Raw genomic sequence first — 27,701 nt, forward strand, 5'->3', positions numbered from 1 at the left:
CTTAGTAGGAAGGCAATGCTTCCTTCTTTCCCTTGTCTTCTAGCTCTTCTAATGGAATGCTGTTAAGCTGAAGTGAATTTGTGCCAGGTAGAAGGACAATGAGAGTGCCATGGATCTTCTGTTACAATACCCCTTTTTAATTACATGACCTGCCTCACTGAGGTAGAAAGAGCCTGACTCAGCTGACCAGTATTTTCCTCCATCCCATCTGTCTTGTTGGTATTGGTACACATTATGTATTGGTAGGGCATGTGACTTCCATACTGGTAGTGCTCTCACACAGACATCACCTGTAGTCCATAGGTCAGTTAAGGGGGATGTACAGACGGGGGGTGTGTGCAGGGCAAGCAGACTAATCTGCTGCTAGTAGGAAGAAACACCTGATTTTTACGTTTTGAATCTGCAGTTACCTACTCATTGTTTATGGCTCCTTTCAAGCAACAGCAGCCCAGAAGAGCAGTCTGGTTCAGCTGCGAAGTGATTTGCGTGCAGTTAACTGGAATGGGTAGTTTGCCCCAGAGCTCTTTCACCTGTGGGTGCTTCTTAGTACCTGTGACTTTATATGGATTAACTTTTGTAGGAGTTACTCTTTGCAGTTAAGTAGTATTTAGCTACTCATACAAGAGCCCCAGTACCAGCATTTCAGATTAGACAGAGATGGTAAATGGTTTTCCTGTCCATTTGCCTCAACAAAAGAATAAAGATGAAAGATGTGGTTGAAAATGTAACCGAAAAATGTGAGTGTTCTTTTGAGGTCTTCACTTTGCAGCCATTTTCCCTCTTGACATCAAACATCTTTCCGAGCATGCTTCACAAGCCTAGTGGAAGCTCTCCATGTGAAAACCTTTTCATAAAACTAATTTAAACAAATATTTGAAGAAATCTTTAAACTTTGTAGTATAAAGTGAACTTGATTTAGCACATAATTATTTTTCTCTTTCTTCCCCAAAGGTGTGACTCAGCATTAGTTATGATGAGTCCAGTGGTTGTTCTCTTATTCATGTTGATGAGCACTTGTTCAAACTAATACCAGATTGTTCATGTAAGAATTCATGAACATGAATAAAGGTTGCATAATCAGGCTCAGTATATTTGAAACGTCTAAAAGATGGGTGTCTAGTTGATCATCCTCCTCTCCCAAACTATGAGACTCATTAGAATCCATCTTTGGGGTCTAATGTAATTTTTTTTTATGCTTGGTGTTAAGGCTTAGTCTCAATTCTCAGCATGCAGAGTGCTGTCACTTATGAAATCTCCATTCAAGAGCTCAGCTCAATTCAGGAAACTTGTGGATTTTTCTGTTTCTGTAGTCTGTATTTATTATATAGCAGCCAATAAAACTTAGGCTTCAGACTGTGCTTCAGACAGTCTTTTGGTGAGCTGCGTGAACACAGTTTTTGTAAGATGCAGTCTGCCCATTTTCTGGAGCTTTTCTTTGATAAGCTAGTGAGGAACTGGAACTTTAATGTTACTTAGGGTCTTACTTACTGAAGTGAAAAATAAGGGGAAGCAAATGTGCAGAGAAACATTGCCAACAGTAAGTAATTGAAATTCATTTAGCGTTGTCTTTGACAGTGGAATACTGTGTTTGACTCAATGTATTTAATGCTTTTTTTCCTTAATCATACAAATCCATGTTGTGGTCCTTACACTTGTGCTACCTCTTCTCCCTCATCTGTACTGTGCATAAGGGGAAGAAAAAAAAACATCCCAATTCATGAAATTCGAACTAATTAATTCTAGTCCTTTTCCAAGGATGTAACTTGAATACTGTCTCCTTTTTAAACCTCTTAAGTTTTTCTATCTTAATTTAGAAAAGAAAAATGGTGCTTGCTAACAGGATGTTTTTAATTTGAACAAACAGCAACTCCTTATGGAGGTCCTTTCCCAGAAATGCATTGCTTCAAGAACAATACTCATATCCTTGGTTTTAAGTTTGGATACTCAATGGCAACCAAATTAGGAGTAACTAATGTTATTTAATGTATAGTCATGTTGTTGGTAAATCACTAGCTAGTTAATTGTGTTTTTATTGTGTGTTTCATTCATTACTTTTGCATCTCCTAACTGTGAAATGAAAATTTATTGTAGATCTCGATTGAATTAAATCTCCTAACAGTGATGAGTAAACTGCAGAATTTCAGAGCGTTGACATCTTTTGTTTGTTGTTTCTGTTGTTGCTCCAGAGGCTCAAAGTAAATGGTGAATCTGTGTAGCAAGCAGCTGAGATAAGTGGGAGGGATTTTCTGGTTATCTAGTAGTCATGCACTTTCTGGTGGTTGACGTAACTTCCATGTCAGTAGCAGTTCATTTTGACTCTCAACTTTGTCAGTTTTTCATACCTATTCTACCCAAACAGGAAGGCTAAAACTAACAAGCAAGAATCAAACAAGATAATAAAAAATAATAATAATAAAACCCCACATATCTGCAAATAGTGATCTGGGCAATACTTTAAAGTCTCGGCAACACCCAGTGAATAGCTGCTGGAGAAGGAAGGGTGGTATTCTTTTATTTATTTGTGGTACAAAGTAATGGTGCTAGACTGGAATTTCTGGGTGTCACCTTTATATGAACCTCTGATGTAGGAAGAGAAGAAGGAGCCTTTATAGTTGTAAGCCTGTGTGTGTCTCTTGATGGCTATCTCAGACTGTATTTTAGGTTTTCCTCCTCCTCAAGAAAACTAGTCCAGAACAGCAGTTCTGCATTCCATAACTTCCGTTAACATCAGAGCGGAATTCAATTAGCATAGTTTTTTAATTGTACAAGTACTGCTGGAAAAACAGTGGGGAGACTGATTGTAAACTTGTTAACTCCTGTTGGTGTTTGACAGAGCTACAAACAGCAGCACAAGCATCTCAGCTTTCTGGCCATTAACTCAGGAAGAGAGCACTGTTTTTATGTGCAAGTGAGTCATGCTTGTTATCTCTGTAAATATAAATGGAGGAGGCAAGCAAAGTAATAGTACTTAGCAGCAAGCTCAAGTTATTCATGAAATAGCCTTGAAAACTGAACCAAAACAAGCAGCTCAAGGGAGTTATGGAAGTGGCTGATGCTTGCTACAAACCATGCAGGTTCTCACCCTGATAAATGGGCACCGTTACGTAAATTGTGAGATAGCCTCGAAGGGGAGCTCTACTGCTTGGTGGTGAGGGGCCTTTCTATTGTTCTCTGATTCAATTGCTTCTGCAGTGGAGCAGATCAGTGCAACAGTGTCTACCTAATGTATTGCTAAAGTTGGTGACATTGCTTCTCTTCCTGAGTGCCTTCCACACTATAAATGCATGCAGTAGACGGAGGATGCTTCATCAAGAAGGCTATTACCTCCCTAGTTCACAGACTGTCTGCCTTTGTGTAAACTCTTCTTGCACTGTATTTTAGATTCAGATAAGCCTGTTGGCTTCAGGCTCTTATGATTTCAGTGACAAGCTGGGGATAGAAATCAAATCAGAGTGTTTTGACTCCGGGCGCTGGCATCGGTGGTGCTGGCATAAGAGGCAGTAATGTGTAGAAGGCAGTGGGCTGTATGAGCATTGTATGATACTGCATTGAAGGAATTCACTGCAGCAATTTGTAGTTTTTCATTTCGTACCTTGATAACAGCAATGCAGTAGATCATTGCAAACGGTTAAACAGAGGTCAGAAAGCTCTCCAAAGAGGAGATAATACAGCTGTTTTCATGACATGATAACATAGCTATTTTCATGGCCAAGGTGGATTGAAATGGTTACCTATTAGGGTAAGGTCTGTCTCAGTCTTCCAAACCTTACTGCTCCTTGATTATCCTGTTCTGCTAATGCTGACTGATAGTGGAAAATTTCATGTTCACTTTATTAGTATTAGTTGTTAGTGTGCATTTTTAAAAGAAAATGTGATCCTACTGCGTTTGCACTTCTTTCTTGAAAAGTTGCAATCTCTTTCAAAAATCCGTATCAATGATTATATATCTTCTGATAAGTGGTTTTGTAGGAATTGCTGTTTTTTTTTCCCATGCTGCTTTAAATATTTGCTGTTAAAGTAATTGTTAAATTGTTTCTAAATGTGTCACTATGATAATAAATCAACATCTGTGATGATATCAAATAAAAACATAGGGAAATCTTTCATGCTGTACAAGGAAAATAATGAAAATAAAGTCAGGCCCTAATTCTGGTTGAAGTTTAAAATTTTATCTATTTATATATATATATATATATGTATAAAATACACATAATGGAGTGCACAGTAAAATTACATACCAAAATCTTCATATATCAGAGCATGTAAAAATTGTGGTAGTGTTTAGGAAACTTATGAGAAAACATTCAAGAAGAGAAATAATTAGTCCATATAAATTAAGGCATAAAATTCAGGAGTAAACCTCTAAATTTGTTGCTTTTCACACAATTCAACAGTCATGCACTAAACTCACTATTTCTGTTCAGACCCTCCGGAAAATAGGCATAGGATGGAGCACTGTATTTTTTGAACTGCTAGCTAAAAAGAGTAAGAAAAGAGCATGAAGGGTGTAATTAGAAGCTTACACTGTACAGTAATGAAACTTTGTATCACTAAAAGTTCTTCCCCCAGTGGAGAAGAAATACCCCCAGTAATCAATTCTTTGTGTCCTTTTGCTGATTGTCAGATTACGTTGTTCAGCGTGCACATGCATTATGCTTATCCTTACACTGATTTGCAGCCAAGTAGCAATGTCTATATACTTACAAAGCAAAGATGAAGTGTTTCTTTGATTCTCCTTAACGCCAAAAATAAAAGGAACAGGAGTGAGAAAGTAAGAGATAAAGTTTTTACAAATAGTCTTCAATTTTTCTTTAAATAATGTGTTGCAAACTGATCCAAACTATGTATGCAGGTCAAAGAGAAGGTACAGCCTGACAAGCCTTAACCTAATGTTTCCATTACACTTTTCTGTTGATTTTGTGTTGTTTAATCGTATGGAAGTATGCTTTCTAGTTACTGCACACAGGAAGTCGTCTGGGGAAGAACTTCAGGAAAAATGCAGCAGGTGTCATCTTTGTACTGCTTTGCTAAATCTTTAATAATACAATTAGAATTCATCCAGTGCTCTTTTCCACTCAGGAGTGTCCACTCAGGAACCAGGCCCTCCATTGGCACGTCTTAGTCTGCTGAGAATCCAGGCTCCTTTGGATGAGTTACAGGTCTGCTGCTCTAAACAGAAAGGAAATTCCTTGTTTCCCATAGTTAGCCTTACTTTCTTACAACACATCCACTATAAGATAGTTCTTATTTTTCCTTTTAACTGAATTAAAAAGACTTTTGTACTAAAAACATTTTTTTTGTAAAGAAATCTAACAGATGAGCGTGCTAACATCATCAGTATTTATGTCAGAAGTAGAGTTCATTTATTTGAGTTGTAAAAGTCAATAGCTGTTTATTCCTGATAGTGTTCTCAAAAGGATAATAAAAAATAAAGGAAACATAATAAGGAGTATAGTTCTCACCTTTCCTTGATTTTTTTTTTTTTATGCTTCAGCATTTATATAAATTTTCCTAGTTCTCCTGCATGGTCTTTAATGATCTGCTTTCTACCAGCCAAGAGTTGATACTAGATTTGTTTTTTGTTGATATCAAACTTCTTCATAGATCTGCAGAGACTTCAAAGCAAGAATGGTTACATAGTTAAGGAATCAGTGTGTTTCTCTTCTGCTACCAGAAGAAATGCTTCCAATAGCAAAGGTTTCTGTTGAGACCATAATTCTGCACCTGCCTGCAGTTACTAGTTGATTACAAACGCTGTTGTAACAGTTTTGTCCTCCTCATTTCATCTGCTAAATTACCAGAAGTCAAATAGGAATTGCTCTCCCGTTTCCTTTCCCCATCATCATCAAAACCTTGGATTCAGTCCAGACTTTCTGCTCTTCTAAGATGGTTTTTGTTCTAATAAGGAATTTATGCCCTTTTTATTCTTTCACTGGTGTTTCAGAAAATTAAACGTCAGGAAAATATGACAGAACTTCAGACAAAGAATTTGATTTTGGATTGTGAAACTGTTGCAGGTTTTTAATGTTGTGTTCAAAAGTTGCTTAGATCATACCCGATATACTAAATAAGTTTATTTGTGCTATTATATTTAGCTGTGCAGATTTGCCTGCCTTCAGCAGTATTAGCAAGTAAAAAATAATGGGAAATCTTTAGAGTTTATTTGACCAGTCTGGAGAGTTGCCTGAATGCTTATTTACAGAAAGACTAGTGTAGTTGTTATTGACATTTAGCAAACGTAATAAGCACAATGATGCAGAGCACTTCTTTTTTCAAATTCTGAAATTGTGATACAGTGCAACAAACATGCAGTCATATTCTGATGAGCATTCTCTGTTTTTTCAGATACTTTAAACTGAACATTGTTTCAGTTACTGTGTTGTGATAGTTGTGTATTTCCAAGTGCAAAACCCTGTGATTTTCTTCATGAATGTGAAAATAGCATAGTTCAGTTGGAAGGGACATTCAAAGATTCTCAAGTCCAACTTCCTGACCTCCTCAGCGCTAACCATAAGTAACAGCATATTACTGAGGGCATTGTCCAAATGCCTCTTAGAATCATAGCATCACAGAATGGTTTGGGTTGGAAGGGACCTTAAAGATCACCCAGTTTCAACCCCTGTTCCCTGTTCAGCCAGGCTGGACTTCTGCCCCACTTGCTTGACTTGCGGCACAGTGGTTCTTGAAAAGGTGGTTCTTGAAAAGCAACCAGTTCTCATGGACCCCTGAATACTCTAAAGCAGATTCCCAAGGGACACGTCTAACTAGCTCCTGAAGTAGCTTAAATTTTTTTTTCTTTTAAAGTCCAGACTGGCAACTCTGCTGACCTTTTTTCTTCTTCAACCAAATACTTTGAACTCAGCTAATTCATGATCACTGTGGCTAAGACAGCTACCTATCCGTCACTACTCCCAAAAGATCGTCCCTATTCTTACAGAACAGGCCTAGGAGGGCTCCTTTCCCAGTTGGCTCTACTCAGTACTTGTAACAGGAAATTAGATACAACATGCGGTAGGAATTTCCTAGCCTTACTTGTCAGAGCAGTATGCTATTCCCAGTTTAGGTCTAGGAAGTTGACATTTCTCATAAGGATGAAGGCAACCGATCCTGAGAGATTTCCCCTAATTGCCTATAGAATAGCTCATCTGTGCCATTTTTCTCAGTGGGCAGTATGTAGTAGACACCCACAATGATATCTGCCTTGGTATCTGTCCCCTTAAGCCTCACTCAGAGGCTCTGTACTGCATCATCCCTAACGGCAATGTCTGTACAGTCTAATCTTTCCCTTGCACATGGTGCAACACCTTCACCCGCCTGCCCTGCCTGTCCCTCCTGAAGAGCCGATAGGCTTCCATCCCAACACTTCAGTCATGGGACTTGTCCCACCAAGTCTCACTAATACCAGTGATGTCATGGCTCTGGGAAAGGACCAGAGCTTCCAGTTCATCCTGTTCATTCCTCATACTGCGTGTATTGGTGTACAAGCACTTCCGATACACTCCTAAATGGTCAGGGCTCTCTGGAGCAGCATAGATGCCCCCATTAGCCTTGCCTTCCTCAGCTAGTTCCACACCATCCACCCTCCTCCCTGGTTGATCCTAGTGTAAAGCCTTCTCAGTCAGTCTCGCCAGTTTACAAGCCAAGAAACATTTCCCCCTTTGAGAACAGGTGGGTCCCGTCAGGCCCCTGCAGACCTTTCATCTTGAAGACTCCTCCCTGATTATGAATCCCAAGATCCTGGTGGAGAGCACCAGTCTTGGAGCAAGGCATCAATGACCTGGGCATGTCTGTTCTTTCCCTGCCTTTTCCCATTACTGTGAGGATTGAGGATAACATTTTCTTTGCTCCTGAGTCCCTTAGTTTGCCACCCCCAGGACCTGGAAATCTCCTTTGATAGACGCCAGACTTCCTGCAGCTACTTGAAAGGGGGAGGAGTGGGCAATAGTCTGAATGCTGTGTTATGCTTGAAAGCTTAGCGGTAATATCCCTGATCCTAGCCCCAGGGAGCCAGCAAACCTCTGTAAAGAGGGTCTGGCCTGCAGATGGGAGACTCCATTCCCTTGAGGAGGGTGTCACCTGTAACTATGCCTCGCCACTGTTTCTTCACGGCACTGATCTTGATGCTGCACTCACTATGAAGCTTGATTGATCTGACCTTGGAGAGAGAATTTGCATGGATGCCTCTTCTTCCCTCTTTTCATATCCCTCATCAGCTGCACCCAGAGACTCGTACCTGTTCAGTAGTGGAAGTTGTGGGCAGACGGGGGCTTCCCTTGCAGCTCTGTGCAGTAGCTTGCTTCCATTCTTCCTCAAGTTACTGCCTTTATCCTGATGCAGATCAGATGCCAGGCCTGCTTCAGCAGTGGCCATGCCAGGTGTGTACCTGACAAGGCAGAGCAGGACTACGTTGATCTATCACCTTTTCAGACTCCCAAGTGCTTCTCAGTCTCCCCAGTTCTTCCTGAAACTTGGCCATGAAGCTTGGGGAAGTACAATTTGGATCAAATGTTGTGTAGATGACTTGAAATAAAACATTGCTTTAAATGGGCACTTCTTGGAGAAGGAAGAAACTTTTATCTCTTCTGGGGAATCTGAACTCAATAGTAAAGAAACAACAAACACTTGCAGTTTAAACAACAGGACGTGTTCAGCCAAGAAATGTAATGCAGGAAACCGAAAAAACAGCATTTGTGCCAGTGAATCGTGTCCAATTTCAATTACTTTTATACATGTGTGCATACACCTTTTTGCTGAGCTGTGGTTGAGTTCTAAGTACTTAAAGGAAAAGTCGTAGAGAAACGGTGTGCTGTTTTTTGTCATGACTTTCTTATTAAGCAAAACTGTAGGCCAGGATATTACATGATGGACCTCTATATTCCTTTCATTTCTAGAAGTTAGCATCAAGAGAACACTTTTCCTGCAAGCGAGCTAATTCTGTAGCAGTGCTTGCAGTGTTACTTATAAAATGGAGACATTGTGCTGAACATGTGCTTATCAATGTGCTGAACACATTCTTGACTATTAATGTATCTATTAACTTGTGTATTCTAAGAATTGCAGTGGAATAACAATACCTTTACATCTGCAACCTTGTGGGCCTGGTGCAATGTTACTGTGTTACAGACCATTAACAAACTTAATTTTGCTCAGATCATTTGTCTAATTTCAGAGTCTTGGTAGGATAAAGATCGCTTTGCTTTTGCTGCTTTTACTTGGGGCAGTGGTCCCATTGTATCATGTTTCATTGTCACTCTATTTCTGGAGCATATTTTTTATGCTTCTTTCAAAATAATGTGTTCTTAATAAATAAAATAATACATATGAGTTCCCAAGTTCTTTAGCATTCAGGAAAAGTACTTGATAATTGGAGACACTAGAAAAAAACTAGATTTTAAAAATGCTGTGTGGGAATCTGATGATGTCTCTTATATTTTTAGGAAATTTTCTTTAATAAACCTCGTGGATCATGGTACCACTTGGAAACTGTCATCTGGTAGTTCCCACAACAGCCCCACTCACCCTCCTGAAAGTCTCTTATGTTCCACAGATACACACTGCTTTGTTTTCCCTTTCTTTTTGTTTGTTTGTTTGTTTGTTTTCATGTGGTCGTAATTTGTCTGTCAGAGCCTTTCTATGGGCCTGTGTCGAACTGGGAATATTCTCTGTGGGGCTGGTCAGGCAGTATGCCATTAATGGTAGAACCTCTACACAGATGAGAAATCTATGGGAATCATAACATACGTTGAAACTCTTTCATCAGAAAAAGACACCTTCCTTTCACAGTCTTATCTAATACATTTGAACTGTATGCCTGAGATTTCAGAGGGTTTGAATTCCTGAAAGAAACCTAACTCTTAGACAGAAGAAATTGACAGCATTGAGACGGGCCTATTGTTCTCAGTTGGCAGAGGCAAGAATACTACCCATGGGAATCCTAAGAAATATTGGTTGGTTCTTTTCCTGTTTTTCACAAGTTCTGTATTCTGGTTGTATAACTAGCTGAGTCCGTTTTTGACGTGAAAGAACAAAAGACAAGTCATTAGATGTAAGTTGTATTGACCATTTACTGAATGTTTACAAGAAGAGAAATGTTGATATAGTGAGATCATGTCTTCTGAAACCTTAAGTATCTCCCAAAGAGTAATCTGTCAGATCACAACTGAAAAAAAAAAAAAAAAAGGACAAACAAAAAAAAACCCACACTTGAAACAGTGATTTTGTGCAGCTTCCCATGTGTTTTGGTAGAGGTAGTGGAAAGTTTGTTTCAGACTCAATTATAAATAAATTACTTTCTTTGTCTGTTTCTTTCCTTAATCCCATTCTGCACCCTTCCTGATTCCCCCTACCCCTTGACCAAGCTAGGACATTTATTTTGTGGTATTTGCAAATAATTTTGGAGGGTGCATGCAGGGGAGAACCTTTGTCAACAGCAGATGAATCTCAGAGGGTTTAAAATGAAAATGTGCCTAACATGTACATATAACGATAATTGAAACTGGCACATTTTGTGCTCTGTGTTCTCAAGCAGCACTTCTCAAGCCTTTTCTTTTCTGCCTTTTTTTCTTTCCTTGCTTTCACTTTCCTTAAAAGATAAACCTTCTGTTGAACCTGTTGTACCCTGCCCTCACTTTAAAGTTTTGTTTGCAAAAAGTCCAGGTGTGACATGCATGCAAGAATATCCAAACTCACAAGACTAAATATGACTTTTTCTGTGAAAATTGCTCTTTTTTAATAGTCTATCTGATTTATCAAGCTAGGAAGCAGAAGAAGGTTTATTGGGAGCACTTTTGTTACTGGATTGCAGAGAAGAATTTAGCTCCTTCAGTGGGACTTTTGAAGGGATCTTCTCCATAATGATGTGTAAAAAGTCTAGGACAGCAAAACTGCTTTGCTTTGTTTACACTTCTCATTTTAATTGCATCTCCTATGTGAGAGTTCTTCGAACTGAATAGATGAGCTATGCAGGAGCACAAAACTATTGGTAGTATAAACTGAGAAATATGTAAAAAGTTACGTAAGTCAAAATTGATGTTATTTGCTTTAGCTTCCCTGGAGAATATGTCCTTGCTTACTGTGTATGAAGGAGTTGTGGTGGTGTGAAAACACGTCTATGTAAATTTTTCTCTATCCACATGCAGTTCTGTCATCTGAAGTGGTTAAGTACCTTCCAATTCCTTTCTGTCTGTCTATATTTAATATTTCTCCACATGCATCAGAGAAGCAGTATTGCAATGCCTTACTATTAGAGTGATTTTACAATAATTCCATGTTGCTTCAATTTTGGTTTCCATTAAAACAGGAAATTATGTGTAGCTCTGGGAGTTAGCATTTGGACATCTGCCTTTTTTAGAGGGGAAAAATGCAATTGAAAAGGACCAAAATGAAGCAAACTACACATGCTGTTTCCTATTGTTCTCTGGTGAAATAACTTATACAACACTTAATTCATTATTTTAATTTAAATTCAAATGTTAATGATAATTATATGAAAATTGAAGTGTGTTCTCTGTCCATGACTTGAAATTGCGTATGACTAAAGATGTGACATTCGAGAAATAATTCTTGTCCGCAAATTTTCAGGGTTATGATATTCTTTAAAAGATCCGATATAGGCAACTTTAAAAATATGTGAAAGGTGTGAGTTCAACATCTTTACAGATGAAGAAACCATAACTTTTTAGTAGTTGCAAATTCTGACTACTGTATTGTAGTCCTGCAAAATGTAGCTGTCGTATTTTGAATGAATTCACTTTGTTTTGAAATAGTGTTCAGCATTTACAGTTCCAATAAGCTGGAGGCTAAATTTACATTAGGTCTTCATCTGAGTGCATTATAGTCATCGTATATAGAAGTAGCATGTTCATTTTCCAGATTTTTTTCTAACATGATGATTTTCTACATACCTGCGTATAGCCTTTTACGTTTATTGGTTTGTTCTTTCTGAGCCAATTGGCTGTAGTCTTTAGTATGGGGTTCAACAGTAGTGGTGACTTCTGTTTTAAACATTTTGTACTTTTTCTTGCTTTATGTGCATAGTGAGAAGCAAAAATAACATTATAGTATCCATATTCTAGCTCTAATAATAAACCTGTTCTGTAAAAAGCAGCCATGTTTTTATCTGTATACTATTTAGATTATATTTTTATTTTTTTCTCTTCAAGAAGTTGATACAACTCTGTTTTGAAAGGGATGCAGTTTCATACATTTTACTCTTTTCTACATATTCCAACCTTTCCCTAGGAACAATTTTCCTTTCTGTGTCTTTAAAATGTGCTGTCTCTGTCTATGATGGAATTATTTTGCTGAAGTAATGTTTAAAGAATACATCTTCTTTCTGTGTTTTCTCAATGTTTGCTTTTCTTATTATTCTAGCAAAGGTGATGCTAAAAGTTTGCTCTCCATTATAACTTTACATCTTACTACAATTTAATTATTTCATAGAGTTGTCCGAAGTCCGCTGGTCTTGAATATAAATAATTTCTTGTGGATTGCATTATATACCTTTTGATCATCTAATATTAAATCAAGCATAAACTGAGAACACTATCTGTGTAGAAGACAAACCTCTAATTGGAATGTGTTACAGTAAGGGACTTGGATGGATCTATAGCAGACCAGATGGCCTTTAATTGAAAGATTTACATGACGTATAATGACTTTTCTTTAACTTTCATATTCATATAGACACCAGATACTTTATACCTCCAGAATGACCGTGAACGTTTAAAATCCATTTGACAGAAGAGATTTTGAATTTGTAACATCTGTAGTATCTGCTGGTTACTGAACCAGAGTAGTAGTCATCAAAAGGCGGTGCTTACTTGATGTCAAGCAATGTTTTGAGTAAGAAAACGGTGAAGGTTGGGAAATACTGACCGATCAACAGTGGTTTCACTAAATCCACAATGACTCATTTGAGTTTACTCTGCATTCAACAATACAGGTTACTATTCAGAAGATAACTTAGAATTTTAACATTTTATTTTTGGATAGAATGTGTTTTTATTTTGTAAAATACTGCATTTTATCAAAAGCGAGAATATTTTTAATTTGTCCAAAGAAATTTAGAGAGAAGTGTAACTTCTCAGTGAAAAGGAACGTTTTAATTTTAAAATGTATCTTCTACTTAGCACTTCCTTTTCATTTTCAGAACATGCATCACGCTAACGATGTATCCTACCAACAGATACTGTAATACATATAAACACTTCCTCTTCCAGCAAACCAGACAAGAGTGACTTAAGTGTCTCATGTAATTGGTATTGTGATAACACAAAGCGCGATTGCCACCAAAGGGTTGTTTTCTATGAATGTAGTTCCAGTGTTAGTTTTATTTCCGTTTTACAGTTTTATTATGTGGCCAGTGCCTGCATTTCAGAGATGTTTTTCATTTTACTAAGATACACATATATGGTTGAATCTAAATAGTTCTCAATGATTACAGAAACCACGAGTCATTTGATCTGCCTCTGTTGTTGTTGTTGTATAATGTACTGTAAAAAGTCTTTGTAGCACATGTAGGGATAGGATTTGTTTTAGTTGCAGAATTTTCTAAGAGATCCTAGTAAATACTATGAACATCTCTACTTCATTTCCTTTGATAAAGAAAGGCAGGAAGAGAGACATGGAGTTCTTAAGACACAAACTGAATAACAAGTTTAATTTATGCTGTAGTCTTGTAATACAACAAACTCAATAAATCTCCATTAAAAATTTTCAACTTTCCAAAAGCACAATAACTGAGAGATTGATTTATGTGGTAGGTTTTAGCATAAATCAGCTTTAGAGAGAGGGTTTATATTATACCTACAAAAATAAGTTAGTAACTTCTCAGTCTTCATTCAGATATTATTGTAGTTCAGATGTTCGAAATCAGTACACCTGTGGAATTCAGCTAAGGATTGCATGTTTTGAATTAAGTTTTAATCTGTACTAAAATACTGTAAAATATTATACAACATATCAGCATAATTAAATTTATAGAAAAAAAAACTGATTTTTTTTGTTACCAATTGAAGGTAGTATTTCTAACAAGTGGTTTGTAAGACAAAACGCAGTGAAGGGTGTAGACATGATGAATGTTTCTCTCTTAGTGTATGACTCACTAATGTTTCATACAGTCATTTTTGCATCTTTCTTTCTCCATTGTCATTGGGTGGGTAAGGACTGTTGCAGAGGATGTGGCAGCAGCAGCTCGTAATAGATCAAACATTCCTGGTTACCCACTCCTCCTATAGTTTTCCACAGTGAAATGAGTTTTGGATACTTGGAGCTATTGGTCAGATCTACTGGCAAACAACCTACCTGCAGCCTCCCCTGGGAGATTCCCTTTGTAGAGAATCTAACTTAAAAGCATATATAGTCCAGTGTATGATAAACCTCAATGACCTAATTTAGCTACAAACTCACTAGCATTTATTCTAATGTGCTTCTCTTCAAAAGAAAATCTAGTGCCTTGAAAACTGCAGTAGTCCACCCTATTCTCAAGAGGACAAAAATCACCAAAAAGAATTTTCCCATCTCTCATTCCTGGAACTTGAAAAAGTGATAACTAATGATCTCCATAAATGCTTGTCATCTGTTAAAATCTCAAAAGCCCCACAGTCCAGGTTTGGTCTAGCACAGAGCTCAAAGATGAGTTTTGTGGGAGGGGATAGCTGGGGATATATTAGTACATTTTGTGCCCTTTTTTTTTTTTCATTTTTAACCTCTAAGAGGAAACCTAGTTTCCAAAACCAATTAGGCTGATCTGAATGAAAGACTAGTTACTGACTGTGTCTACACCTAAGTTAATTTCAGTTAACTCCCTTCAGTTTTTATGAGTTTACTTATGGAGAAACCATTGGTTTTAATAGTGAGTGGCACTTAAAATGTGGTATCATACAGAAAGGTATTTTCAAAAGTGAAGGAAAAATATAGGAGCCACTTAGTTTATTCTTAAAATAGACTTACTAAAAACTATGGTCTGATACTGTGTTTCTTACTGTTCACAAAAACATGCACAGAAGTGCAAAAAATAATAAAAAACCAAAATATTTTCCATAAGCAATAACCTAATCCTATATCAAAATTAATCAGTGAGTATAATTGCAGCAAGTTTAGCACTTAACTGGTTCTATAGCTGTGAAATAAAATACCATGTACGATGTACCAGAGAGAAACTAAAAGCGATTATTTCTAACCCAGTTCCTCAAGAACTACATGATAAATGCGTGCAGGTTTGGAATCCAGCAAAGCTTGTGAGTCAGTAAAATCTCTTGTACTGCCAAAGAATGATCTCAATTTAAGTCTTTGTTTCTTATGCCCAGAAAAGAAAATAGCAGTTCCCAAATAAGTCGTTTGTTTGTTTGTTTGTTTTTTAATATGATAGACCTGTGTTTCAGAACCATAAAAGCTAGCTGGCTTCCAAGCTTTCTGAAAGAACTCAGGATAGTTTAATATCTTGAAAGGAAATCAGAGCTTACATGTCTGGCTCTTGAACTGTGTTTCAGCAGAAGGTGAAAGAGCCTTAGTTTTGCAGTGCAGTAACAAGTGAAATTTTTCTCTCTGTTTGTGAAAGGAGCAGCCAAATTTAGCAACCCATGCACAAGGCCTCCAGCAAACAAAACAGTTAAAATTTGTAGAGTGTTAATTGGAGAAATCCATATAAAATTATTCCTTTATACCTGGATAAATATCAAGTGAGATAAGATGTGAGATAAAAACAAAGACAGTAGTAGTGGCTAACAGAAGGTTGTCATGAGGACAAAATTAACAGGAGCATGGTGTGGGTGAAAAATAGGAAAAATACTGATAAGAATTCAATGGTGAAATATACGTGAATGAGTTCATGTTTTTTTGTTTTTCTCTACAGCTTTCGAGTTTGGTGGTTTGTCTGTTTAATAGTTCTGCTGACTTGAGAAGATTTTTGTCTGGCTGCAAAGTAGCCAGAAGGCTGTCATCCTCCAGCAGCCTGCTGTTGTGTTAACACAATCACATGTGTTTTGGTAATTTTTTATGGCTAACTCTGTTTCCTAGCTGAGTAGTAGTAATGATACCTTATTCATTAATCTCCAGGCTAACTACAGTGGTGATATAGACAAGGTGATGTATTCTTAGTGCATGATTTCAGGCATAAATTAAAGACATGGTGGTTCTAGATAGATCAGAATAGTGAAGTCATAAATTCTAGTTAGAAGATGGAGAATGCCCTTTCATCCGTATTAGATTACATCAGGGAAAGCAGTTTTTGTCTCAAAGATTTTTGCTTGGCTCTTTTTTCCCCCTATAATTGTTTTTTTTGCTGTTGTTGTTTGTTTTGTTTTTGTTTTACCTAATCCTACTCTTTAGACTATAAATGCGTATATTCCTCATGAATATAGTATAGTTTGTTTAAGGTCTTGCTTTAAGTCCCTGGAGCTGCTTTTTCTGCTCCTGTTGGCCTTTTGAAGGTAGTTGGTGCATATTTTGAGACATGTTGTAGTTCATAATTATCTTAGGTTCTCTTCTACATCATTATCAGTATTTTCTCTTTTCTAGTATAGCTCCACATTTTCATTTGCACTAAAAGTTTTGAAATATTTCCAGGTAAACCCTTTTAAAGCAGTGAAACACGCATGCTCTACCTGGCATTTATTCTCAATGTTAAATCTTGCTCTCTGCTTCTCCTTGTGTCCATCTTGTTCCTCAATTTTTGGAACTTCTTGAAGTCTTGTTTTCTTGTCCAGGATCACTGCTACAGTATTGACTCTGCTGATGATACAGATTGTACCAAAAAACCTAGCAAGCCTCATTCAGATAAATGATGTCTACAGCAAGTGATTTCCATGATTTATGGCTTCTGAAAACAAAAAGATTTGTATGAACAGAAAGAGATCAATCTGTTTTAAATTTGTAGGACAGTTGGCAATATTGTAGTTTGAACACAGAGGGTGAAAACTTGTTTTCTGTAGTATACCTAATACATAGTGACTTGTTAGAATTTATGTAGATTTGAATTACCTTTTAGTAAAATATATTCATCTAGTAATTTTATTTTAAAAGTTTCTGAAATGACTTTTAACTCATACAGAGTTGTTTGTTTCTCACTTAGTCATATTTCTGTGTATGACTTCAGCATGTGATCGTGTAACCAAATTGATTATGCTTATGTCTTGAGGATCAGCTGAATGAAATGTCTATAATCTGCTTGGCAAGCAGCTTTGTATTTTCTGTTTACTTCTAAGTAAACCTGTTTGTAAAATGTAAAAAGTAAAGGTTTAATGTGTGCAGAATGCGTGTCAAAGTTAAGTGTTAAGATGGGAACTAGAACGGTGATACTGCTTTTATATTAGTGTAGGTTTCAGCCTTCCTTTTCCCCAGTGTACAGGAAAACTGCTTAGAATGACACTTTAAAGAAGTAAAAGCAGGAATGGGAAAAATGAAGATTTCTTCTCATTAGTAAATTAGCTTTTCATATGTCAGCCTGCTTCCTGGTTTCTTTCCTGCAGTTATAAACCTTACTAGGTTCTTCAATTTCAGCTTTTCGTTTGCAGCCTGACTCAGACAACATACTTCAGAAATTCCCAAATATAGTCCACAGTCAAATTCAATACCCAGTATTCTGCAAAAGCAATTCACAATTTAATTTGAAAGTGTAGAGTGTGTAGGCACATCTTCATTTCCTGGAGAAACCATTAAGCATCTCTTCCACTGATACGCAGGTTATGAGGGGCAGCTGTCTTCTGCTTTGTTTGATGCCATTTTGGTAGGGCCTACAAGTTCATGGCAAGCTGCCACTATGACACTTGGATGAGTAATTTGCTTTCTCCTTGAATTCTTGTTCTGCTTGTTAATGTGCTTTCTTCCAGAGTATTTGTTCTGCCTGTTGCTTGTTCTGACATCTCTATTTACTCATGTTAGAAGGAAAGACCTGCATTAATCTGGGCAAGGCCTCTTGATGAAGAGAAAAGGGCTACTTATACAATCTGTCTTCAGTTTTGGGGGGAGTTATGAACCCTTAGGAGCTTAGCAGTCAAGTTTCTGTGTTGATACTGTTAGTATATCACTTGAACATTTAGCACTGGAAGTGGCCTTACCTGTAATGAGGTTTTGAGAGGATTGTACATGAAAACAGTCAATATAGTAGTGCCTTTATCATGAAAAATAAAAATTTAGCCATATTGTTAAAGCTGTGTTTCTTGGTTATTTTTGTTAAATTTGTTTCACCCTTTGAGTCTCTGGATAAAAGCAGGGAGACCAGTATAGCAGTATTATCTCAAATATGCTTCTAAAATACTGCCTTGGGAATGTTTTTAATACTTTCTTTGGCTTCAAGAAATGTAGCTTTCCTTTTATAATTACTCTCCTAGGACAGTAGGAGACAGCAGTGCCCAAGCAATATTATTTTTAAAGATGTCATTTTGTTTCCCATCTCTTCCTTCTCATTGCCATCACATTTTATGTGGCATAAGCAAGAGGAAAACAGACTGAGTTGCTGCACTTTGTATTAATAAAAGCAGGTCTGATGTAAATAAGGACATTGAATGCACAGTAATCCTCAGAGAAAGATTGCTAGGTGTTTTTCAGTTATCAAACTTGTAATTTGGTAACACAGCCATTTGAACCAGTTATCATCATTCAACCAATATGTATGGTAGTTAGGTTTCCAGTTTGGTTTGATAACAAGAGAACACAAGATAGCAAGGAGAAGAACACAACTTTCAGATCTTTGTAAGACCCTTACAGGATTTATGTAATTTATCTGGCTCACATGGGAATAGTAACTTGAAGTGCTCATTCAGTACAGATTGTGGGAGCTATTCTAATTTAGATTGCAGTAGAGAGAAAATGAGGTTGTTATACACTTTAAAGGTTAGAGAATTCTTTTCATTGTTTATTCCCTCTCCTTTCTTTTGTTATTTCTTTCTTGGCATAGAAGTACTAGTGTCAGACCCAAGACATTGTCATTGAGCCGAGCCCATCAGTCATAGAGATGAAGAAGGTTGGGTAGGTTTTGAGGTTGGTAATGATCAAACACTTTGATTTTTATTATTTTTTTTCCAGATCACAGGTTTTGCTTAAAATTACAGCAGTGGAGTTGCTGGGAGGTATGGTGTATCAAGATATACGGACAGAATTCATGGATTCTCATTAAAATAATAAGTACATGCAAGAGTGACATCTGATAGCACTGAGAGCCAAACCACAAATACATGCTTGCCTTAATTTGATGAAGAGGCTTGTCAAATCTTTTGTGTTTATGGAATCAAAATATGATTTCTAATTGTACTTCTGTTTCCTCCTCAAAAGCTCACATTTTGACAAACTTAGTTAACTTTTTACCATACTAATAGGTTTTCTGAATGGCACACGCATAGCCTGCATGTCAGAGTTGAAACTGTGTATGTCAGTCTCACAATGCTATGCAGTATCTGTGACACTGTAGTGCAGGAGGCTGAGACAGCTTCTGCAGGGCAGCAGCCACAGAAGTGCACATAGGCAGACCTTTCTGTTCTGATCCAGACAGTTTTGTTCTTAATTTTTTTTTCCTTTGTTATACTTGAGTCATGTGCTGACTCTCAGGAGCAAACACTGCAACCGTTTCTGGCTTTTTTCTGCTTAAGTTGAAAAGAGGGTGACCTAAAAGAGCAACAGATTTTCTGATCTCAGACTTGTATTTTACTTGTTTCAATTTAGGATGGAGTGTTTTCACTACTCTATGCTTAGCAGTTTCTGAAAGATAAATGTGATTGATAATCCAAACTTGCATTCAGATAAATACTTCACTGGTCATGAGTTACAGGGACCTCTGAATGTACTGGTAGCTTTCTCCAACACAGAGCCCCCAACTAAGGAAGATTGTTCTGTATTGTGAAAAGCGGAATTTTGAAAAAGGATGCAGAAGACTATTTGGAATTAGTGATCACAGGAAGAAAGGACCGATTACTTTATGGAAAGATCTCTTAGTGGAATTTGATTTCCTATTTTGTAAATAAGATCTTTTTAGTTAAAGTCATATTCTAAAATTTATAACAGTGAAGTATGCAGCAGATTAACAGTTACAACAGGTAGTTCTATAAAGGGAAATTATATAAAAGAAGAAGATGAAAGGGAAGCAGCACTGAAGTCTTTTGGAAAACCTGTGTTCTGAGGTTCCTTATTCCCATGCCACAAGTAAGAGAAAATTTAGTGTTTTCTTTGAACTAAGGTTGCTGTGAATTGCTCAGCTTTCTATTAAATGATTTTTATTCCTTTATTATGCACTCAAATGTAATTCACCAGTGTGACAGCAATGCAGTGAATTAGTCAACTGCTGTAAATCCACTGCCAGTGGATTTTGGTTAGAACAGTTTTGACAGCTTGACAGAGATAGTAACTGAGAGTACTTGTATAAAGAAGAAAGTGCTCCATTATTATGTTGATGTCTGAATCAACATATGATTCTATTTTAATCATAAAATTCAGATTTTATTATAAGGGGCATCCCGTGCTACATCCCATAACTGCTGAGTTAGCATGCATCTTTAAGGGTCCCATCTATCTGTTCAGTGTCTGTTTTTTAACTAAGTCTGTAATTTAAATCAGTCATTTAAAAATATATATGTTACAGCATCAAAATTATAGTGAAGGAAAGTGCACCAACATAAAAGTATGGTGGCAGAACCATGTCCTTATCAGGTATTCTACTTCTCCAACTTTTCATCCTTTTAAAAATTTGCCACCTGCTAATAACATTACAATTAGGACTTGTGCTCATGCTGGCTAAAGAAAGGTGACTTGTTAGTCCCTCCTGGTTGACCAAGGGAAGCCAGTAGCTGTAATCTTTTTGTATTTCAGCAAAATTTTCGTACTGTCTCTCACCTTCTGGACATACAGCTTGACAAGTATGTAACATGGTGGAAAGATGATTGGCTGACAGATTGGGCTCAAAGGCTTGTAAATGAGGTTACATCAGGCTGGTGACCAGTCCCTAGGGGGGTCCCTCAGGGTTCCATTCGAGGGCCAGCTCTCTTCAGTGTTCTCATAAGTGACCTGGAAACAGGAGTTGAATGCACGCTTCATAAGTTTGAAGATGATGCTAAATTAGGAGGAGCTGTGGACTCCCTTGAGAGTAGAAAGGCCTTGCAGAGAGAGATCTTGACAGACCAGAGGGCTGGGCAAGCACGAACTGTATGAAATTTAACAACAGCAAGTGCTGGATTCTGCACCTGGGATGGGGGAACCATGGCTGTATGTACAGACTGGGGGATGAGAGGCTGCAGAGCAGCCCTGCAGAAAGGGATCTAGGGGTTCTGGCTGATGGCAAGCCAGCCAAAAGGGCCAGCCATACCCTGGGGTGTGTCAGGCACAGCACTGCCAGCTGGTTGAGGGAAGGGACTGTCCTGCTCTGCTCTGCGCTGGTGTGGCCTCACCACGAGTGCTGTGTGCAGTTTTGGGTGCCACAGTATGAGAAGGACATAAAACTATTAGAGGGAACCAAAAGAAGGGCTACAAAGATGGTGAAGGGTCTAGAGGCAAAGAGATGTGAGGAGCAGCTGAGGTCCCTTGGTTTGCTCAGCCCAGAGCAGAGCAGGCTGAGGGGAGGCCTCATGGCGGCCTGCAGCTCCCTCACGAGGGGAGCGGAGGGGCAGGCGCTGAGCTCTGCTCTCTGGGGACAGCGACAGGACCCGAGGGAACGGCATGGAGCTGGGACAGGGGAGGGTCAGGCTGGGGGTTAGGGAAAGGTTCTGCACCCAGAGGGCTGTCAGGCACTGGGACAGGCTCCCCAGGGCAGTGGTCATAGCACTGAGCCTGCCGGAGTTCAAGAAGCCTTTGGACAATGCCCTCAGACGTAGGGTCTGATTTTTGGGCAGTCTGGTGTGGAGCCAGGAGTTGGACTTGATGATCCTTGTGGGTCCCTTCCAGCTCAGGGTTCTCTGTGATTCTGTGATTCCTGGTCTGTTTGTTAGACTCCAGAGGTAGATTTAAGGAGAGCAGTGGTAGCATATCTGAATGGAGGGACTGACAGGTGCTGACCGTAGCACAGGACACCCAGTCATTAGAGTGGCCATTGTGCATTAGAGGGACTGTGGGGCTGCTGTGCTTTTGCAGATCGTATAGAAATCAACACTTAAAAAGAAAAAAAAAAAAGTATCGGGTGGGTGCAAAACCAGCATAAAGCTGCTTCTGACTAATTTCTCTCCTCCAGCTGTGCTCTCTTAAATTTGATAAATTTTGTCCTACCTACAAACATGCAGAAATGTTCCTGGTATGATGTTCATTCTGTGGGTAGTTTGATTTCATGAAATGAAAATACTACAATGATCCAATGAAGCTAAATATTACTCGCTTTTAGCAGAATTTGTGGTTCGTCTTGGGCCGGAAGTCTTGACTTAAAATACTTACCTACCCTGGCCTGAAAAAGGAATTATGGTCATTTTTGTACTGAGATGGAATTTAAAGTCCAGTGAGAAAAATAGAAATTATGATGATAATTTCAGTTGGTATTGAGTCAGAGTAACAGTGCTTTGCTGATTTTTCATCATAATTCTTTCTTATTTCTTAAGGTGAATTAACATTACTTTCAGTTTTACAAACTAATTGCAGACTGTTTCTGTTAACTGTCTAGTTGAGTCTTAATATCAGCATTTGCATTAATAGTGTAATCCTAGTTGAAAGTGATTATGTGGACTAGCTGCATGCTGATTTCTTAAGTAGTTGTCTGTCTCTGATAGTATGTGTGAACAGGGTAGATAAAGGACTATGAATATGCTTTTTTTCTGGGTAGCAGAATGTAATGTAAACAGCCTGTCTTTGCTACTCTGATAGCTTCCCCAAATTAAGTTAATAAATTTGTTTTGAATATTTCTTGGGAAACTGCTTTGGGCATTTCTGAAAGAATTACAAAGGGGGTAGGTATGGAGCATTTGTCACTACATGGAAACCTTTGTCTCCAGCAGATTTGATGTGATACGTCAGTATGCAGCTGTTGACTTTGTCCCTGGATATTCATCCTCTTGCTGTGTCCTGGAGAATCTCCATAGCACAGTGGGATTAGGTGATTGAGTACAGAAACCTTGCTGTACTAATAATAGGAATACACAATTTTCCTCAGTAGACAGTGTTGTTGCTTTTCTACCCTTCTTACTCAGTCAACAAAAGCTTTCACGTACAATTTAATGAAAATTAATTTAAAAATCAGTTTTGCTTTCCTTCTTACTGAAAACAAGGGCTTTTATAAGACATTTAGATTATTAAAAACAAAGTACAAACAGAAAACACCCCCCCCCCCCCCCAAAAATGTTTCCCATCGTTCAATGAATAGTGATACTTTTGTAAGGACCATGTCCTGTTTTGGCTAACATCTTGGGAGGATAATCCATTTATGCTTTGACAGATAAATAGGCCTCCCCAAATGACTGTTTAAAAGCCCAGTGTGACCTTTCCCTGTAAATAGTGATTAGTTAGTTAGCAGAATTAATCATTTTAAGATTCATATTTATTAGGTTAAGTCAGAGTATGAATCAATTTTGTACACACCAGGCAACAAAGAAAGAAGCTTTTCAAGCTCTTATTTGTGTGAAACTGTGATTTAAAAGTAGGAGTGTTGTGTATTAATGGGTTTTCTTCCTAACGGTGGAAGTTGACACCATGTTTTAAGAGACTGGTATTTTGCCTGAAGCCTTGCAAGAGTAGTCAGCAGTTCTTTGCTGTCCTTCTTTAAATAAGCTCCTCTTGGCATCTGATTTGAGCCAGCAGAAATACTGTATGTTTCTAGGAATGAGAAGATTATACTTAATTTATAAAGAAGCTATCACTTTTTTAGGTCACACATGGCACAAAACCTTTTTTATTTTTATTCTCCCCCAAGGCATGTTTCAAATAGTTACTCATCACCATGGTATAATGTGTCTGTGGTTTCTCTGGAGAAAATAATGTTGGATTGCTATCTTTAACAACTTGGGGCAAAATTAATTCTTTTGTGACCCTGTTCAAAAGAACAGCTTTTTATCAGAGGTTAAATGTTGCCCCTTTCTGCAGTTCTGCCAGTTCACTTCACTACACAAAGAGATTAATGAAAGCACCCAAAAGAAGTAGGTGATACTGTATCATGTAGCTTATCATGCCTATGTTAACTCTGAAAGTCATTTTTCAAAGTTTTATCCCCAAGAAATGAGGTAATTGTTTAGAAAGACAATCTTCGTGGTTGGAGAACACACAAATGCAACCATTTAAGTTTGTTGCAGTTTTTGCAGAGGAAAATTCCTACTTCATTATTTTGAAAGGAACCCTCCTAGTCCTCTGATGTTTCTAGAAATACTAGTTTGAAATGATTGCTTTCTGTATTATGTATTAGTCAGCAGAGGGCACTCTCTTCCATGAAAAATAAAAGAAAGTATGACTTAAAAATAAGAGAGGTGAGCTGCTTTTCTTTGCAGTACTTTTTTTTTTTAAAATACAAATTGTAAATGTGAAACTGAAAATTAATACAATAAAATTCTGTGCAAAATTATTTTTCATGTAAATACTTTTCTGAATTGAAACAGGAAGACACGATTCTTTTAAAATGAACCTGCTGTTAATTTCCCTGTGCCTGTCCTGTGTTCACCTCTAGGTTCCTCTCTAGGTATCAAAAACAGTGAAACTTAATGCAGTTCTTTCATGTAGGCAATTGAATGGTATTGCTGAATTTCTGAATTGCCCAAATCAAATGACCATAGCCTCTACTATATAAAGAGCCACAGAGTCATTTCAGTTCTAGCTATTTTAATCCACGAAGCCAAGCAAAGCGTTTATTCCTCTGATCATTAAAAACATCTGTTGTGCAAGGTTCATTCAGGCTTTGTGCAGGAGTGAGGCTCAGGAGGAGTTACATGACCAATTGTCCTTTTTTTTTTTATCTTTCTATACACTTACTGTTGTATTGCATTGGTTGACTTGAGGTAGTGGATTCCTGCAGGACTGTGAAATACAGCCAGTTATTTTGCTTAAAATTGAATGGAAATTTCAGCATGCCCGTGTTTGTGTAACATACTATTCCATAGATCCTATCATACCACATAGAAAAACATTACTGCAGAAAAGTTTGTTGTTATTTGCGATACTGTTATTAAACACCATTCTTCAAAAAAACAGGTACTAGGGCATGAAGACTGCTATAAAACTCTTAAAATCAGTGATACTTGCAGAGTAGGAGAAGGATTAGTTAAAAATTTCAGTGATTTATCCTGGATTCTTGTGAAGTCATTGTAGAGAGACTGGCTGTAGAATTAATTAATTAACCCTTCTGGTTTTCAGATCCATTAATTTTTTTCTGTGGGCAACACATTTGGAAGATGTCCCTCGGGAGGGATTGTGACAGAGCAGTTTTAGTTTATTACCATATTTAAATACTTTGAATACTTTTTCCTGAGAAAATGCATCCCTGAGTCTGAGGTTGACGTTGTTCTCTGTTCAGTGTTGTTAAAAGCAGTTCTAAGTCTTCCCAGTTTGTATCAGCTAAATATATAGAAAGTGTTCTTTGAGTTTTCTGGCTTCAGGTATACACCCCTTCTGCCTCTGTACACCTTACTTACTCAGGTAAGCTTGATATAGCAGTTTCTGTGACATTTAACTTGGAGTGTCAACTGGAAGAACACTAAGAAGCAGTCCATCAGTTTCATTTTTGTTGTGTAGCATTTCAAGAAACAATGGTATATTTGCTTATGTGTTTTTATTGTAATTATTTGTACAATTTGTACAACTGTACACCACAATATTAAAAGTGGCCCTCAGAAAGAAAAAGAAAATTCTAGGATATGGATTTTTTTTTCTGAAAACATAACTGTATGTGCATTCTTGGATATGTTTTTGAAAACAATTGTTGATAGTACTATATTTATACAGACAGCAGTAATTTGGATAATTTGTGTTAACTACAACTACTGTTGAGAGAAGAGATTTTGTTAGAAATTCTTACTTAGCCTGATTTATATCTGAAATGTTTTTCAGTTAGTTTCTGTCATTGTAGAACTGAGTTAACTTTGGAAATAGGTTTTACTACTAGAAAAATATTTTACCGGCTTGGGCTTGCAAGTTGTTAATTATGAGGACTTCGTGAGGATATAAATAGTTGCTGGTAACAGTGTCCAAGAGAAGAAGTCTTTAGTTTTATGTTCAGATTAGCAATGTCAGAACCCAAGGAGAATTCATTTTCAGCTGTTTATGAACTTCAATGGGGGTTTCTTCACCAATACCTGCCATTACTTCCTTCAGAATCTTACAAATTTATTTCAAAAAGGAGTTGAATTTCAGAATTTTGATACCTGCCTAAAGTCTTTGAAATTTGGTAGCAAAAATAACGTTTGGAAAACAAGTCAAAACATGATGTTCAGGGACTACTTCATTTTTAAAAGAAGTTAACATAATTTTGCACTCCTGTGCTCTGGATCTCTTTACTTATGTGGCCTGTATTTTACTTGTTGCTCTATTTTGTTTGAAGTAAAATTAGACAAACCATGGAAAACGAATTTGCTGAATTCGTGGAATAAATTATTGATCAAGCAGTTAAATGTATATAAGTGGACTATAACTAATTCCATAATTAAAGAAGTGAAAGCTGTTATCCGCAATTAGAATATGATTGCATGTAATTTAAAAAACAAATAAAAAACAAACCAAAACAAACCCACCAATTTTAGCAGAAGTGAAGGTAATAGAGTAGGATATTTAAATAGGGAGATTATCTTGAGCAATTTTGGAGCAGAATATCTGTCTTCCCAGCATGACAAAAATAATCAGTTGAAGGTGAATTGCTAGAGCAGTTGGAAAGGATATAGCAGTTGGCTGATCCATAAAGAGGTCTTTGAAAGAGACACACTAAAGGTTATGTACAGAGCGTAAAGCATTTTCTGTTTCTGTAATCTTCACAGGAAAAGTGATGGATTTTTGATTCACATGTCAGAAAAGCAATCACTAGCTGCGCAGTTTTGGAACCGTTGTCTAGAAATTTCAGCTGTTGTACTATATTTATTAAAAGCAGGAGATGTGGAAATACCTAATTTATAATCCATTGTAAACGTAACATACCACTCAGAATAACATCAAGTATGATCTTTTTTTGAAAGAGGTATTCATAACACGGTATTTTGTTGAGCATTGGTGTCATCTTCCAGCTCTGCTTTCCTAGCTCTGCCAATATTTGAAGAGCATATAACAGCATGTGTTGTCATTAACAAAGTTATAATGCTCAAAATGATCTGACCTCCTAAAAATAATACTTAAGAAATCTTGATGACCTGCCTGAAAAGTTAGGAATATTAAACTTTTTAAAGAGAGGGTAAAAGACTCTTATCATTTTTGTTATACAGATCCAATTCTATATAGAGCATATTTTATTTTAAATCTACAAAATGAAGCAGGTAGGTCAAGTGCAAAAGATAATCGGAGGATGGATAACTAAGACCTGAAGTTAAACGTTCAGTTTCTGTCTTTCATCTCTGTCATTTTACCAGAGTTTTTCTTTAAGATACTTTGTGTAGATTTGCAAAAAATAACAAGATTGGGATGAATGTTCAAAACCTAGCCTTCTTTTGAGAGGAAGAGATAGCAAAGGATTTTAACAGTTGAAGTTACCCAAGACAACTGGCAGAATGATTCATTTTATTTCTTCTACCTCTTTGTCCTTTCAGTGGATGGGAAATGGCCTCATTCCTACTTTTTCTTCCCATTTTTCTGTTTTCTCCTTTGTCTTGGAAACATGTTTTGTTCTCCAGAGGTTGATT

The 27,701-nt window shown here is 37.3% G+C and overlaps 1 protein-coding gene and 1 long non-coding RNA gene across 2 annotated transcripts in view; one reads left to right on the top strand and one right to left on the bottom strand.

Annotated features, from left to right (window-relative positions):
• The window catches only part of LOC308185958 (guanine nucleotide-binding protein G(q) subunit alpha), a 131,999-nt gene that overhangs the window by 58,000 nt on the left and 46,298 nt on the right, over positions 1–27,701 (top strand). The gene's annotated exons all lie outside the window — the stretch shown is intronic.
• LOC308185959 overlaps positions 1–27,701 on the bottom strand; it is a 48,033-nt gene that overhangs the window by 12,449 nt on the left and 7,883 nt on the right. The window contains exon 1 of the long non-coding RNA XR_013943850.1: positions 1–27,701. This exon is cut by the window's right edge and continues 7,883 nt beyond it. This is a non-coding gene — a long non-coding RNA (uncharacterized lncRNA).

The sequence above is a fragment of the Anser brachyrhynchus genome (genome assembly GCF_964034855.1).
Source record: "Anser brachyrhynchus genome assembly, chromosome: Z".
Classification (NCBI taxonomy): domain Eukaryota; kingdom Metazoa; phylum Chordata; class Aves; order Anseriformes; family Anatidae; genus Anser; species Anser brachyrhynchus.